The 17232-nt window shown below is 40.9% G+C and overlaps 1 protein-coding gene across 1 annotated transcript in view; it reads left to right on the forward strand.

Moving 5' to 3' along the window:
• The window catches only part of LOC126236577 (mitochondrial uncoupling protein 4), a 437887-nt gene that overhangs the window by 681 nt on the left and 419974 nt on the right, over window positions 1–17232 (forward strand). The gene's annotated exons all lie outside the window — the stretch shown is intronic.

Consider the following 17232-nt stretch of genomic DNA (forward strand, 5'->3'; position numbering starts at 1 on the left):
AATAGCAGTTAAATTAATGGAAGACATCCAAAGCAAATGTTTGTCTGCTTGAGGGAAAGAAAAAATGCTATTGAGTAGGAAGGTAAACAGTATATATGTTTTTTAAGCAAATTAATTTTATGTGGGGTGCTTAAGTTTTACATCAGGAGCATTTTTTCACTAACATCGGTTCAATACCTATACAATAAGTGTATTCTCTTTTCACCACTTTTTATTCGGCATATGTAGCAAGCATGTCTGTTTTGGTAATAAACACACAGATCATACTTATATGCTAGGCACACAGTAAATAAATGATCCTTTCACAGCTGTCCACCAGTTCTACCCTCATAGGGGATATTTATGTATTCTGTGTACATATTTTGAGCTATAGCATTCCATTTTATTGCCATGAAAATTCATATATCATTGTGATATGAACTTTGGATAAACAAAAATAAATAAAATGTAATCTTCCAAGGTTTTGTTCAGCTTGATGATGCTATGAAGGTCGGTAGTTGCAGTAATTCAGAAAGCTATTGAATAAATCGTTTTATATTTACCGTTATGACTTTTTTGTTTATTTACCCACACAATCTGTTTAGAGACAATCATCTGTGGTTGGAACATACAAAAACAAAAAAGTAGTGCTTCACTGAACTGTATAATTTTGCCTGATTTTTAGACATCAGACGTAATGAGGCACATATCAAAGGATATCGATATTTAATGTCTTGAAACTGGGCATATTCATAGTTAAAAGTCTTAACAGTAGCTGATTTACTCAATATATTGCTAAAATAATGTTTTACTGTACAATGCTCCTAATGCTTTTTTGTGACAAGACTATAATAAATGATTATTATTCTCCATAATTACCACTGTTTAATTGAAAACTGTAGAAAGATAGCCACCACTTTATCATTAGATTGATTATTAAATAATAATCTGTTGTTTTTCATGTTTGCCCTAACTTCCTTTTGCTTAGATGTGAGAATATTCTTAAAGGATACAGGATAATTGGTTCGTTGATTGGTCGGTTCTCGGGAGAGGACCGAGCAGTGAGGCCATCGATCCCATCGGATTAGGGAAGGATAGTGAGGGAAGTCGGCTGTGCCCTTTTGAAGGAACCATCCTGGCATTTGCCTGAAGTGATATAGGGAAATCTCAGAAAACCTAAATCAAGATGACTGGTCACAGGTTTGAACCGTCTTTCTCCCGAATGCGAGTCCAGTGTGCTAATCACTGCACAACATCACTCAGTGGATACAGGATGATTTTATTGGCAATGTGAAAAGAGGGTTACACATTAGTATATCATTGATATCAATGCTATTAAGTACGGAGCGTGCATTTTCTTGGACATGTTTGAAAAATAAATTCGGTTACTCATAATTATTTTGATAGAAATCATGCATTTATAAAATGATTGTATTGCACCTAATTATAGCAACCTAGCCACCCACACACCTGATCCTCTGTGGCAGGCAGCCGATGGACCTTAGAGAGACCCCCATCCCTCCTGGATATATGCCCTACTGTAGGCCACAACATTTTTCAGTGCTGTTGAGCAGAAGGGACGCGACATCAGACCAAAGGGGGCAGTTGGATGCCTCTACAGGATGTGAGATGCTTATGTGATATGTGTGGTACCCAGTTTGCTAAGGAAAATAATGCTTGCTATAACAAGCCTTTTTACTGTCTCCATGTGCTCTCTTGCTGAGATGAAGTATGGGAATGGTCACACTGAAGCGGAAGGTGGTTTTAGCAGAGGAGGAGGGGGAGTTGATGGTGATAAATGTACGGGACATAGGATATCTATTCGTAACTGGGCAACATGGAGCTTGCCCAGTGAGGAAATTGTACCCACAGTAAGGTCTGCATGTGGTCCTTCCTTCTTATCATGGGGAATCTGGGAATTGTGGAGAGTACAAAAATGTTTAACAATGATAGTGACCAATAATATGATTGTCCAGAAGAAGAATAAGTGTCAGCAATTTGTGCCACACCAAGGGATATACCTCAGGAGAATTCAGAGAGATCACCTTGGAGACATTTGTGGTCGAGGCGGCAACAGCAACACTTCCTAGTGGGCATCTGAGATGGACATAGAGTGCCAATAGCAGCCAAAGACACACACTGCTGACCGGATATGCGCCACCAGAGATAAGGCCAGCCATCTGCAGTATGCACACCCATTCCCTTCATTCCGCTACGAGACTCCACTAACAGCCCACAGTGCACAATCAGCTTCACCGACAACAGAACAATCACTGCCCAAACAAAATGCATTACAGGTGTCTCTCTCATATACATTTGCCTGCCAGTTCTATTTGTCTCGTAGCAACCACAATTTAAACATCCTAGCAAATGACTGGATGAGAATTTTGCAATTGATAACAGGCAAATTATTATAGCCTATTCTTATGAATAAATGTAATTTGCAAACTTATTTGAGTAACCATGGTCCAGTGGCATTTTTGTTCTAAACATAAATATTTATGACCAATTTCTTTACATTCTTGCAGGTGGTGTTTGTAACCCTTTTATATAATATGCAATTGCTGCACTCGGGCACAATTTAATGTAATGATATATTGGCAGAATTTGGTCACTCAAGATTATCTGCAGTGCACTTTACTTTTCTACATTAACTGTTATAACATATGTCAGCAGACATCCATCGTTACTGTCTATAAGAGAGAATCTGGTGGTAACGGTCTTCCAGAATGAGTGAGTTACAACAACTGATGGGTTAAATGAAAAGTGACTGAGACAGTATTTTTAATGTGGAAATTGGGTTGCTATTGAAGGAACCATATTATTATTTCTGTAAAGTATAAGCAATATGTTATGGTGTTTGTACCCCTATGGTAATAGATTTTACTTATTTTTAGTTTTTTTAGATGATCGTTGTTTGGAGTAAACATTTACAGGCAGTGTCCTTGGTAAAAAGTTTCATCCAAAATTGAATCGAGGGTACATAATTGTGTATTATTTCATGGGGAAAAATTCCAGGAGTAATCTAGACAGCCCATGTTGCTCACGTAATCGAGTAATAAACAAGTGTTGTGTTTTCTGGGAAGATTGAAAACCCACTCAATGAAGGAGCATAAAATTTGCCACTAATTTTTCAATACTCAGTATGTTTTCTTATTATCATATGCTGCTGTTAAGATACTTTATCATCACTATGCACTGTAGTGTGACTGGTAGCTATCAGGACAAATTGGATCGTATTGAATTCATGTATCAAGGCTTCTTTCAAACTGAGATTGTTCATGTTCTTTCATTGTGATGGACCACACCTGGACTAATCCAACTGAAGTGTGATATGTCTGTTATCTATTGCTCCCAAGTCAGTCAGCCACAACAGCTACATCCAATGACAATCAAAATCACCAAGAGGGATTGATGAGAGATATTTTTTTAAACATTAAAATTTCACACAAACAATAATTTACTCTTGCATTAATAAATAGGTTTCATGATGGTAATGTCAGACGAGGGGTAACAACTGTTGCAGATTGTTGGGCAGTGACAATTTTCAAACCATGATTTCAAGAATGTTTTCAGTTTTAAAACAGTGGGACTTTGATTCTGTTGTCACACAATTTGCGTGAGCCATTGCAGAAATGATGTCATTCAAATGTAGGCCTACCTCAAAGTTAGGTGATAACCACTATGAACCGTCAGTGTTGCAAACTGCTTAGTGCTAGTGTGGTACCTATTGCTTGATTGACAAAGTAGACATAATGGTAATGATTTCCTCAATATTTTAGTACAAGTGAGCAGGTCGTCACTGATTATAACATTGTCATCATTTCAGAATGTTGACCTTGCAAGTGTCTTACAGAACCTGTAGTAGAATGAATTTGTGTATTGCAGAATTTTTCGTGAACTTTGGTAACCATCTTGAAGTAATGATTAAGTAACTTTTCAATGCTACCTAACTGTGTTTTATTTATTTATTCTCCCATAGTCTGTTCACTTCAACAGTACCGAGCATGTCCAACACATTATGGATCACATATATTTATACAAATATAGAACATTAATAAAGAAGGATACGATCAGGTGAGGACACAGCAGGAAGCTGGCAATGGCCTAATCAAAGGAACCATCCCAGTGTTCACATTAGCAACTTGGGGAACCTTTGGAAAACCTGTCAGGATTGCTAGATAGGAAATAAAGTCTACTCCTTCTGAATGCCTGTGCAGTACATTAAGACTGGTGTAGCCACCCTGCTCGGTACATGATTGTAAAGGGAATCACAAATACTTGGTCTACATTGCAAGTGAATTATGTATAAGAATTAGATCAGTGATGTAATTAAAATATGAAACTTCGATATAAATGCCGCTGAAAGGTAAATTCTTTATTAATTTCACAAGGTGGGTTGAGAGAAAAGGAATCACCCTGTATTGAGTGTATTAGTGGCAATAGGATGGCACAGAGCAGAGTACGTGGATAAACTCTGTCTTTCTAAGAAGAGAGATGAGTGTCGGGTTTTGTGCTTAGTTCAAAGGACACAAAAATGCCAATGAATGAGTTACAGGTGGACAAACAGTTAAATACTTCAACTAATTAGGGTTGATAGTGTCTCATCTACTGAAAGATGAACATAGCTGCATACGAGGCTACAGTATAAGTAATCATAAATAAAAGGGGCCCAGCAATTTCTGCTATGATACTGATATATCGTTTTACTGCAAATGTGGCCAGTCACTGAAGCAACTACCTGATGGGACAATGCAGCTACGGTTTTATACAATATTTATTCTGCAATAATGAGCTATTAGGATAATGTATTGAGTTAATAGTCCAGTTTGACTTACCCTTTTAAAGATCTTAGAATTCTTACACCTACTCCGGTGAATCAAAATGTTATGGTTACTTCGCACCATGAGATTGAATGCAGCCTGGTGGTATTGCGAGCACATGATGCGATAAGGATAGTATTGAAGTGACAATAGGTGAATGGAAAATCATTCTATTGCCGATACAGGCAACAAATTGGGATGTCTGCTGACATAAGCGATTTTAATAAATTGCTGATGGTTAGGACCTGGCACCATGGATTGGGCAGGCACGTCTCACTGTGGAACATGGACATCGGAGGCTTACTTGCTTACTGCTCATAGGTGCTACAGCCCATGTAGCGTCTTGAGCTCTCTGATGATCAAAGCCAAATCTTGATGATCTGCTCATTTCCTCCATCTTCTTACTCCCATATTTCTCAAGTCTTTGAGCCATCATTTCCATTGGGTCTGTCTGCACCTTCTGCCATTTGGATTTCATCTGCAGACCTTCATGACAGCCCTATCCTCTAACATTCACTCTACATAGTTCAACCATCTTAATCCACTCCACTTGATTTCAGAAGTACTGGAACTTCTCACATCTGTCATTGCTAACATCATTCAACTTCATGTATTTCTGTTTAACAACAGCATTTCTTCTGGAAGTGGAAAGATACTGTGTTTTGGTGTCATGTACCTAAAAGCCCAATTCTCCTGCCTCTTTTCTAGTCCACCAAACTCTTCTTCTAGTACTTCAGATATCTAGACAGTATATAGCATTGTTGGCTTATGCCAGTTTTTGGTTCACAAGTTGAACAGAATGACACCCTTCTTACCCCTCTCACACTGTGTTGAAAAGTAGTGTGGATACCACACCCCCTACCATAAACTTTGGTTAATTTCAAATTCTTTAGTGAGTTTGTCCTTTTACTTTCACTCGTCATTTCATGCTGATGAGGGCCTTTTGTCATCCCAAGGTCAACAGTATAGAGAGTTATATAGTCTATTTTGCACTGGTACCCATACAAGATGGAGTGAAAAATCACATTTTACACTACGGGGTGCATTGGAAACACAGAACTGCTGAATTTGGGGTATTGTTAAACCACGTGTTGTACACAAAGAACCATTGTACTTGCTGTATGTGATTGAGTGGTATGGATTCACAGTTACCTTTATTTTCAGTCCATTCTCTGAAGAGAATACACCAGAGGGCCTGTCAGATGTACTGTAACATCTGCATGTTATTGAGGCCTCCTAGTCCAGTATGCAGTTTCTGCTTCTAATGAGCCCAACTGTGTGGAAGCCACAGTTTTCGTGCAAGATGGGGCAACCTTTCGTGTCGCTCTCCCAGTGAAAGATCGTCTTAACATGTTATTTTCAGAGGTCTTCCAGATGCGTGGCCTGCAAGATCACCTGATCTGAATCCATGTGACTTTTGGCATATCAAAAAGAGCGCATTTACCAGGGAAATGTTTACTCCCTACCTTGTTGCATGAGCAGCAGTAAATAATGAAGTTAACATTATGCCTTTCTCACTTGCTTGACCTTGTCTGCCCACACCTGTCCCTAATCTATTACATATGGAAACATTTCTATATTATATCTTTCTTGCATACACAGTGCCAGATTTGCACCTGGTGACTAAAATTGGAACTAATTTTTTCCAGCGTAAATCGGTTCTGCATTAAAGCATTAGAATGTCTACCAAGTTTCGCTGTCATACATTAATTATGACCCCCACATAATCTCTGTGAGTACTTGCACTTTTGCATACAACCACCTGGTATCAGTCTGATTAGTTTATGTGGAAATTCCATAGCCTTTATCATCTCTGCTGAAATGTCATCATTCCCTGGATGCTTTTGATTGCCAACCTAACTTCCTCTGTTGTTAGTGTGGGTACAGGTATTTCAACATGGCTAATATTTTTTCATGGTTGGTTACTCTCTCTAATTTTCTTTCAGTATTACTGTCTCTGAAGTAAAAATCAGCAGTTCACTGAAATATTCAGCCCATCTGTCTAGAATCTTTTCTCCACCCCCTACAAAATTTCCTACTTGTGCACAGAATACAGTATGTAGTTGAAAGTCTTTCTTCGTAAACTATTTTGTAGAACTTCTTACATCTTGGTCATTATACTTTTCTTCTAGCTCTGTAATCCATTTCTTCTCTGCTTTTCATTTCTTTCTTCTACAGATTCTGTCTGCCTTTTCCTTTTATTTGTGAATTCTTCTGTATTAGATTGTGTTGCCATGTTTTCATTTTCTTTCTTGCCTCATTTCCCTCTGTCATTGCCTTTTTACAATCTTTGTCAAACCATCCTGTCCCTTCCACCATGTATTCTGTTCAAAACGTCATCTTCAGTTTCTTGTGGGACATCTGTCATCATACTCAAGTTTCCTTTGATTTCTTTCCAGTCTCAGTTTTGTTTATCTCAAATGTCTTTTGCAGTTCTGCTTGACAAGTTTCAGATGCCTCCTTCTCTTTTAATTTGGAAACATTGTATCTTATGACGTTTTCCTTATCAATCCAGATCTAAAGACTGCAATGCATTATCTGTATTTTACTCTTAACGTATAACAATGTCAGCCTTAAAGATGTCAGATGCACATCCCTTGTTAATTACTACATTGTCGATTTTATTGCAGGTGGTAACATCTGCTGAACATCACGTCACTTAGGTTTCTTCTCTGGAGGCATGTACTCTTCATTAGCATTGGGCAGAGTCAGTAAGTCTTTGTCCATTTTTTATTCAACATACCATGCAGGCTTTCCTTTCGTATTGTCTGTCTAAAGGCATCTTCTTTTCCCACTTTCCCCCTAAGCTGTCTTCACATTTTGCCTTTGTATACTTTCTAATTTCTGTTCTAGTCGACCATAAGATCCATCTTTCACTTCATCCTCATCATCTTCTGCAGGTCCATAACACTTGAAAGGTGATGCCAGAGGCTTGCCCGCTCTATGAAGCAGAATAGGTGGCGATCTGTGGCAGATGTGACGATAAAGTACAATGCTGGTATAGGCACAAGTGTTTTGGAGCACACTGTTCACATTGTTGAACACAATTTTCCACAGCAGGTGACCTGTAGTTGTTCCCGTGTCACTCAATCGACATGAGTCACCGTATCATTGAGATTTTACCATGTATCAGTGGAAACGTGTCGCCTTTTTCGATCAGTCACGTTTCTTGTCACAGCAGGTCGATGGTCATGTCCGGATACACTGTCAGCCATGTGAATGGCTGCTCGAAACCTGCTCCATGCTGCAGATACGGGGCAGTATTATGCTCTAGGGGATATTCATTTGGGCTGCCATGGGATCTGTGGTAGTACTCCAAGGCACCAGGGCAGCTGTGGCCCATGTACACATCATTGTGGACCACCTGCAGCCCTTCATGCTACACAGATGTCTTGCCCAATGTCAATGACATCTTATAGCAGGATAACTGGCTGTGTCACAAGGTCAGAATCGTGCTACAGAAATTTGAGGAGCATCAAAGTGAATTCAGGTTAATGTCTTGGCCATCAAAGTCATATAATCTGAATTCGATGGAACTCATCGTGAATGATATCGGGCGCCGCTTCATGCCTACAAACCACTGGTCTGTAATTTACAGGAATTATGTGACTTTGGTGTAGACGTGTGGTGCCACGTATCTCTGGAAGCCTACCGGGGACTTGTTGAATCCATATCACTAGAATCACTGCTGTATTACATTACAAAGATGAACGAACACACTATTAAGCAGATGGTTACAATATTTTGGCTGTTTAATGCACAAATAACTGCTTAGAATCCAAAGAAGTCCCTTTCTTAAATCTTCAACTTACGTCCAATGAACACTTCAGGCTGCACACTACAGTTTTTTGTTTCTCTCCAACCTGTCATATTGACAGCAATGGCGAAGTACAGAAATTGTGCTGATAGTAGAAAGATGTAAATAGATTATGTATATTGTGACACACAGTATAAATGGCTACTGGACAGTTACCTTGTTTATTGAGCCAAACACAAGACAACACAGAATATGATAACAGGGAAGCCACAGCCGGAGACGATACCAAGTCAGCTGCACTGTATGGCCCAGTGTAGCACTGTAGATCTGTAGCATAACCGAGATTGAAGTCGAGATAACGTAGCATATCCAAATTCAGGTGCAGCCCAGTATGATGACAGTAAACAGCACGACGAAGAATGATGCCGGCCGAAGTGGCCGTGCGGTTAAAGGCGCTGCAGTCTGGAACCGCAAGACCGCTACGGTCGCAGGTTCGAATCCTGCCTCGGGCATTGATGTTTGTGATGTCCTTAGGTTAGTTAGGTTTAACTAGTTCTAAGTTCTAGGGGACTAATGACCTCAGCAGTTGAGTCCCATAGTGCTCAGAGCCATTTGAGCCATTTGACGAAGAATGATGATTGCACAGATACTCTGACAATATACATTATTGCAGCATCACCACAGGAACATTAAGTCCCATATAAGGCAGTAATACAGAAATGATGATCCTTGATCAGAGGTAAGTATAAATTAAAGTCCACAGACATATTGAGCCAATAATCACCGTAGCACTACACAGTAGCAGTGAATGCCCAGGAAGATTGTTGGTAGCTGCTGGGCGGTGTAGTAGAGTGAAGCGATGTGATACAGACTTGGTAAAATGTCCAACAGATGGGAAACCATAGTGTCTGGCGTGAGTTGAGTTGAGTTGTGACTGCAACTTCCTACTGGATGTTGCACCACAGCTTAAGTACACTGCAGGCAGAGAATATCCTCGGGTCTTTTATGACCAAGTGACCCGCAGACGTGAGGTAGTCCTCAGGACAGCAGTGCCTCCGTAGGTGCTGCGTGCGCTGCCTGTGAATGATGATAATGGTTCCTGGTATTGCCTGCTGGCATAAAGCCTGTAAACAGAATGTTTGTAACCAGCGCTGAAGCCAAACATGGTGTGTAAAGTCATGGTGTGGCCAAGGGCCAGCAGGGCGCAAATGCTATAATGGAAACAGGAGTGACCGACTATGCAGAGGCCCAGCCCTGCTTACACTACAATGTAAAGCATTCCACAATTTTATCAACAAGCCCTTAGTCCTCTAAATAGAACATTTAGATAATGACTATACTAAGAAAATACGTTCCTGTTGCTCTGTGCTCATGAGCTTTATATATCGCATGATATTGCAAGTACAGAATACTCTGGTACCGCATTTACAGCTTGTACCCAAAGAAACAGCGCAGTGGACTGGCATTTGGGAGTTCAGTGGTTTGAATCCCGAATCCAGGCTTAGGTTTTCTGTGGTTTTTATAAACCAGTTAAGAAAAACGCCGGCATGGTTACTTGAAAAGGACACGTCTTACTTCCTTCTGCAATATGGGCTTGCGCTCTCTCTCTAATGACTTCTTCGTGGTAGCATGTTAGGCCCCAATTTACCTTCCTTTTTCTTTTACTTTTATCAGTATTTTTAGCCCCTGAAAGGGCTAGGTTGAACTGTAGATCAGAATAGTCCAGGCACTACCAGTGAGAACTACGTAGTTTAACTGACGAACTATTGACACCTTAGGTGTGGCAAAATAGGTCATACCCAACATTAATATTTCCCAAGGTGAAAACACCTTCACAGATGGCATCTACTGTTTATGGAGAATCACATAGTCAACCGCGTCTTATTGTGTTGTTGTGGTCTTCAGTCCTGAGACTGGTTTGATGCAGCTCTCCATGCTACTCTATCCTGTGCAATCTTCTTCATCTCACAGTACGTACTGCAGCCTACATCCTTCTGAATCTGCTTAGTGTATCCATCTCTTGGTCTCCATCTACGATTTTTACCCTCCACGCTGCCCTCCAGTACTAAACTGGTGATCCCTTGATGCCTCAGAACATGTCCTGCCAACCGATCTCTTCCTCTAGTCAAGTTGTGCCACAAACTCCTTTTCTCCCCAATTCTGTTCAATACCTCCTCATTAGTTATGTGATCTACCCATCTAATCTTCAGCATTCTTCTGCAACACCACATTTCGAAAGCTTCTATTCTCTTCTTGTCTAAACTATTTATCGTCCATGTTTCACTTCCATACATGGCTACACTCCATACATATACTTTCAGAAAACCGCGTCTCATAATCTGCCTCATTTCAGTGAGACATTTGCTGAGGGCCAGTCTGGGAATTCGATTGCAGATACTCACAGGATCGTAGTATAACCAAAGATTGTCCTAGCGACATTGCTGAAATTGGTTCATACCTGTTGTGTAGCATACGAAAATACTGGGTAACATTTCATGGTGATGTACTGATTAGAATGGGTTGTTAGCCCTCTGCAAAGAAGCATACCAATTCTGCCTCAGACAATCTCACACGGGTCTGCGGCTATCATAACGAACTTAATTCGCAAATGCTGTTGTCAGAACGCTGTTGTGCTTCAATTTCTTCCAAACGAATACAAATTAGAATGGCGCAATGGTCAAGATACTACTGTTGCATTCCCAGTCAGACCGTCCAGATTTAGGTTTTCCCTGGTTTACCTAAGTCGATTATGGCGAGTGTAGAGATTGTTCCTTTGAAAGAACACACACTGTTTCTTATTATCCTTACCCAATATGGGCGTGTGATCAGTCTCCAGTGGCCTTCATTTTGACAGAACCTTAAACCCTAATCGTCCTTCCTTCTCCAGATAACGAGAATGGCTGTCACCTCTCTAAGTACACACATCAAAAAAAGTTTTGCATAACCCCGTTTCCCAGAACTCCTGAAGATAGACGTTGACTGTGGATATTGTATCACAGACACAGGCCCTTTGACTGTTCAGAGACGTCACTAAATCTGCCCAAAGATGTAAACAACCTTGCATGAGCAACACCTATTAGATGGAGGGGGTCTGACAGCCAATAAGTTCATGTCATTCCACTAGGTAGGAGATAGGTACACGGCGCATTTTGTCTGTAGTTCAACCATGCCTAGACGGTCAAGAACACGGTTCAATCGCGTCCGCATTGTTACTTTGTGCCAAGAAGGGCTCTCAACAAATGAAGTGTCCAGGTGTCTCAGAGTGAACCAAAGCAATGTTGTTCTGGCTACTACTGCAGTGGATGATTGTTACCTACGGATTACAGCTTGGAGGAACCCTGACAGTATCATCGAACGACGGAAGCAGAAGTGGTGGGAGAGATTTGTCTCGACCATTGGGTGCCATATGTCACCTTCCCAAGTCTGGGGAAAGATCAAACGTGTTTTCGGGTACCAGGCCCCAACAGGTGTTCCCGGTGTTAACATAAATGGCATGTTATCTACCAATGCAAACACGATGCCGAGCACTAAGCTTGAGCCTCTGCATCGGAGAATTACCCCCCCAGCCTTTTGCACTCATTCACTACACGCCACAGTGAATCCTATAACGCCCCATTTACAGAGTGGGAGCTCCTCAGTGCCCTTGCACATTGCCCCAACACAGCTCCTGGGCCAGAATAGATCCACAGTCAGATGATTAAGCATCTCTCATCTGACTACAAGCGATATCTCCTCATCCTCTTCAACCGTATCTGGTGCAATGGCGTCTTTCCATCGCAATGGCGGGAGAGCACCATCATACCAGTGCTCAAATCTGGCAGAAACCCACTTGATGTGGATAGCTATCGGCCCATCAGCCTCACCTACGTTCTTTGTAAGCTGCTGGAACATATTGTGTGTCGGCAGTTGGGTTGGGTTCTGGAGTCACATGGCATACTTGCTCCGTGCCAGGGCGGGTTCCATCTGGGTCACTCTATCACTGATAATCTTGCGTCCCTCGAGTCTGCCAACCGAACAGCCTTTTCCAGGCGCCGACATCTTGTTGCCGTCTTTTTTTATTTACGAAAAGCATGTGACACCACCTGGCGACATCATGTCCTTGACTGATTAGATGAGTGGGGTATCGGAGCCCCGCTCCTGATTTTTATCCAGAATTTCCTGTCACTTCGTTCTTTCCGTGTCCAAGTTGATGGACCGCTCAGGATTGGCATTATGTTCTCTTCACCGATGAGTGTCGCATATGTCTTCAACCAGACAATTGTCGGAGACGTGTTTGGAGGCAACCCGGTCAGGCTGAATGCCGTAGACACACTGTCCAGTGAGTGCAGCAAGGTGGAGGTTCCCTGCTGTTTTGGAGTGGCATTATATGGGGCTGACATACGCTGCTGGTGGTCATAGAAGGCGCCTTAACGGCCGTACAATACGTGAATGCCATCCTTCGACCGATAGTGCAACCATATCGGCAGCATATTGGCGAGGCATTCGTCTTCATGGATGACAATTCACGGCCCCATTGCGCACATCTTATTAATGACTTCCTTCAGGATAACGACATCGCTCGACTAGAGTGGCCAGCATGTTCTCCAGACATGAACCCTATCTAACATGCCTGGGATAGATTGAAAAGGGCTCTTTATGGACGACGTGACCCACCAACCACTCTGAGGGATGTACGCCGAATCGCCGTTCAGGAGTGGGACAGTCTGGACCGACAGTGCCTTGATGAACTTGTGGATAGTGTGGCATGACGAATACAGGCATGCATCAATGCAAGAAGACGTGCTACTGGGTATTAGAAGTACCGGTGTGTACAGAAATCTGGACCACCACCTCTGAAGGTCTCGCAGTATGGTGGTAAAGATGCAATATGTGGTTTTCATGAGCAATAAAAACGGCGGGGATGATGTTTGTGTTGATCTCTATTCTAATTTTCTGTATAGGTTTCGGAACCGAGGTGATGCAAAAATTATTTTGATGTGTGTAGTTGTCACTTACGTGAAGACTCTCAAACAACTATTTAGTTGTACACTGTCATATGCCTAAATATCCAGCATCACGTATGCGAAACTTACGTGCCAAAAACGTGTGTTTGAAGATGAAACCAGTGTAATAAGAATATTTGTCCGATATGTTTGCATAAATCGACACGAGATACGTAAAAAATGTTGGCTCTGGAGAGTGCGTTTTGTGCTGTTCTCTACACTTCTTTCACTTGTTGATTTACGACGAGAGAAAAAGAAAAAAAATCTCTTGAACCTGGTGTGAACTCGGACATGCAGGCGACAGATCTGCGCACTGGTGCTGAGCTGCGATTAACTTGCTGTTTAGCGGCAAACTAGTTTATAATTGAGTCGCATTTGACGTATGCGGTTCTCCTTAATTCACCCACGCTTCCCACTGCTTTATTTCATCATGAGATACCGAAAATATCATGTTAATCGCAACCGTGTTGCAGAGATGTAAACGCACGGAAAGGACCAACCCTCCTAAAACCACGATATATGGCAATTTTTGGGCAGTTAGTTGTACATATTAGTACATACATTTTTTTGTATTAGACATGACAAGTAAATCACTTTCAAATAAACTGTATTTGTATATACGAAAACAATACTAGATTTGAAAATAATTTCCATTTGGATTTTGCGATTCTGCCTAGACAACAAACTGGATTTCATTATTACTTTTTTTTTTTAAGTACACAAACAGAAGACAGAGAACTGAGTTTCGGCGTAGATTTAAAAGTAAGTGGGTAGTTATGTTTCATTAGCCACCCCTTCATAAGTTATTTCAGCTATAGATTTGCAAATTCTGGTCCCCAATGTACAAAGCATTGTTCATTTCAAACAAGTGTACCATTATATGATACATAATTACTACATAATAGCAATCAAATTGCCCACTGTTTATAATATCAGAATAACAAAATTACAATAGCGGCAGTTATTTCGAAGTAGGAAGTGTCTTTGGCAACTAACATAAGCCACCTATGTTTAATGGCACTGTCATTTCAACGGCCGTGCCGAGTTGATACACCGGCTCCCGTCGAATAACCGAAGTTAAGCACTGTCGAGCGTGGCCAGTAATTGGGTAGGCGACCGTCCAGGTACGCCGCGTGCTGTGGACAATTTTCCTCTGTTGATGGTGATACGTCCGTCGAAGAGGGGACGTTAAACTCCGAGGCCCTCTTGGTGCCCTTCAAGAGGAGTAGCCACCGGGTTTCAATCTCTTCCTTTTCTCATCATCTCCAACATCAACACGACATGTATCTATAATCCGTTCATAATAAGAATAAAACTGATGTAAACATTACGCCATGTATTCTTCCGCGTTTGCTTGAATCTCATTGGATTTCGTTTCAGTGGAGAGGCAGCCAAGCTGTGACCAGTACAGTGAAGTACGATCCAGCGGTCCAACTAACCTGCAGTGATGTGAGCAGTTGCAGTTCATACGTAAAAAAAGACGAGCAAGGAAGCAATATAGCTTCGAATGTTATTTAATTTTTAAAGAGAATGAAATAATATTCGGAGAAACTCCAACACTACTGCACGCTTATGTGACCAGACGGAATTCACTCGTTCTCACCTGACATAGTACTCTGATTGCAAACAAGGTTGATGAAAATTTCTAAGTTAAACATAGGGTAATTTTTCACAGCGAACTGTGTGTAGCGCAAAATCATATTCAGGGATTTCACCGTCCTGGTGAATACTTGAAGGTATTAATTAGTCGTCTGGTAATCTCTCAGCTCCTTCCTTATCCGAATCCGAGAAATACATTTGAGTTCTGGAAGTGTCATCTACTACGTTGATAACGAACCTGTCAACAACAGAATCAACGAAGCCAACCAGGCGCCATATTTTCTCTTCTTTTATGACGAGCCGTTCTATATCCCGCTAGCATACGGCAGTGACGTGAAAAAGCAGCGTGCGTTAGTTCCAGTACGTCTGGGAACTTAAGTCTTATTACTTCTCGGGCAAATCCCGCAACTTTGCTCCAGATCAGTTCTGTTGGGTTCATACTGTAATGGTACAGTAGCAAATGTAAATATGCAGCATTTGTATCATGTTCTAGATGCTGTAAAAAATGATTGTTTTTCATGTTTCTACGATACTTATCTACCTCTGGTATAAAACGATGGACGTAGACCAAATAAACAGGATCATTTTTGCCTTAAAAATTAAATTATGTTTTCTTAATTTCAGAAACTTTTATGAATAGTCTTTCATAAAACATCGATAATTAAGAATTTTAAATGAAAACAGGAATTTCGCGTCCAATATATAATTAGAAACAAAAATACGTGCATTATTCATAAAAAAATGACGACGAGTTTTCTAATTACGAGATGTAGGTATTAACTGTAGTACATACAGTGGCTGGGGAAACTTTAAAGCCGATTATCTCCGTGAATTTATGAAAAACATTAAAAACAGCCTATTTCTCAGCACTTTTTAACCGCATTCCATACGCGTGGTTCACTGCGGAACAGAAAGCAGCCCAACCATTTTCATACTGCCCATTAACAGCGCGACAATCAGAGCACAACAGAACGAAGACTCTGTACACGATTTTTGAAATAAAAGCTACGTAGCTAAAGCGTGATTAAAAAATCGTTGATAGATGTTAATACTTTTGAATATCTTAAAGTATCATTTAACGTAATTTAGTAATAATTTACCTGATGCATAAGTAGGACCTACTTTAAAAAGCGTAACAACACGAGTGTACGTGTGCCACGCCTTCTGTCCAGTCATCGCGATTGTGTTTGTTTACATCAGCTTTATTCTTATGATGAACGGATTATACACACACGCACATTACAGTCACCTAGATTTAACATATATACTTACGCACACGGCATTCATACTTGGCGACGGAAAGCTGCCTGTGGGCACGATGGATAGGAAAAACGTTTCCAATTAGGAGGCTGAACCTGCCCTTCGGGATCTCCCAGCCATTCTTGCTATGTGACTTCACTTTTGAGTTATCGTCGTCCACAGAATCAGTCTATCGAAACTCCATCTCAGTAGCAGTGTATATTTGTACGAGTTTCACATCCATCAGGTTTTTCTTCTGTCACGATGAAACCTACAAAATAATGTGTGAGTGAATTATGAATGTAAGATGTAATACTCGCCCGGAGTTAACGTACTTGTGCTTGATGGTTGGAAAGCCGGGTGACAAATAAAAATTCAATAAATTGCTGGTGGGACCACGGGATTAAAATGACAAAGAATGTAGAGGCGAATTCCGGAGATACGCATAAAACATCATCCGAAATTGTGCTCAACGCATTCTCTGAAAATTATTTCGAACAGCTTGTTCATCAGCCCACGCGAATAATAAAGCGGCTGTGAAAACACACTAGACCTCTTAGCAACAAAATCCTGAGCTAATAACGAGCATCAGATACAGGGATTAGCGAACACAGGGTTGTCGTAGCGAGATTGAATATTGTAACCCTCATATTCTCCAAAAATAAACGAAAAATATATCTATTCAAAAAAGCAGATAAAATTCACTCGACGCCTTCCTGAGAGACAATATCCACTCCTTCCAAATTAACAGTGTAGTGTAGACCAGATGTGGCTTGAATCAAAGAAATAGTACGACAGCAATTGAGAGGTTTACACCAAACGAATTAACAAACAACGGAGCTGAGATCCTCGT

The sequence above is a fragment of the Schistocerca nitens genome, chromosome 2 (assembly GCF_023898315.1).
Source record: "Schistocerca nitens isolate TAMUIC-IGC-003100 chromosome 2, iqSchNite1.1, whole genome shotgun sequence".
Taxonomy (NCBI): Eukaryota; Metazoa; Arthropoda; class Insecta; order Orthoptera; family Acrididae; genus Schistocerca; species Schistocerca nitens.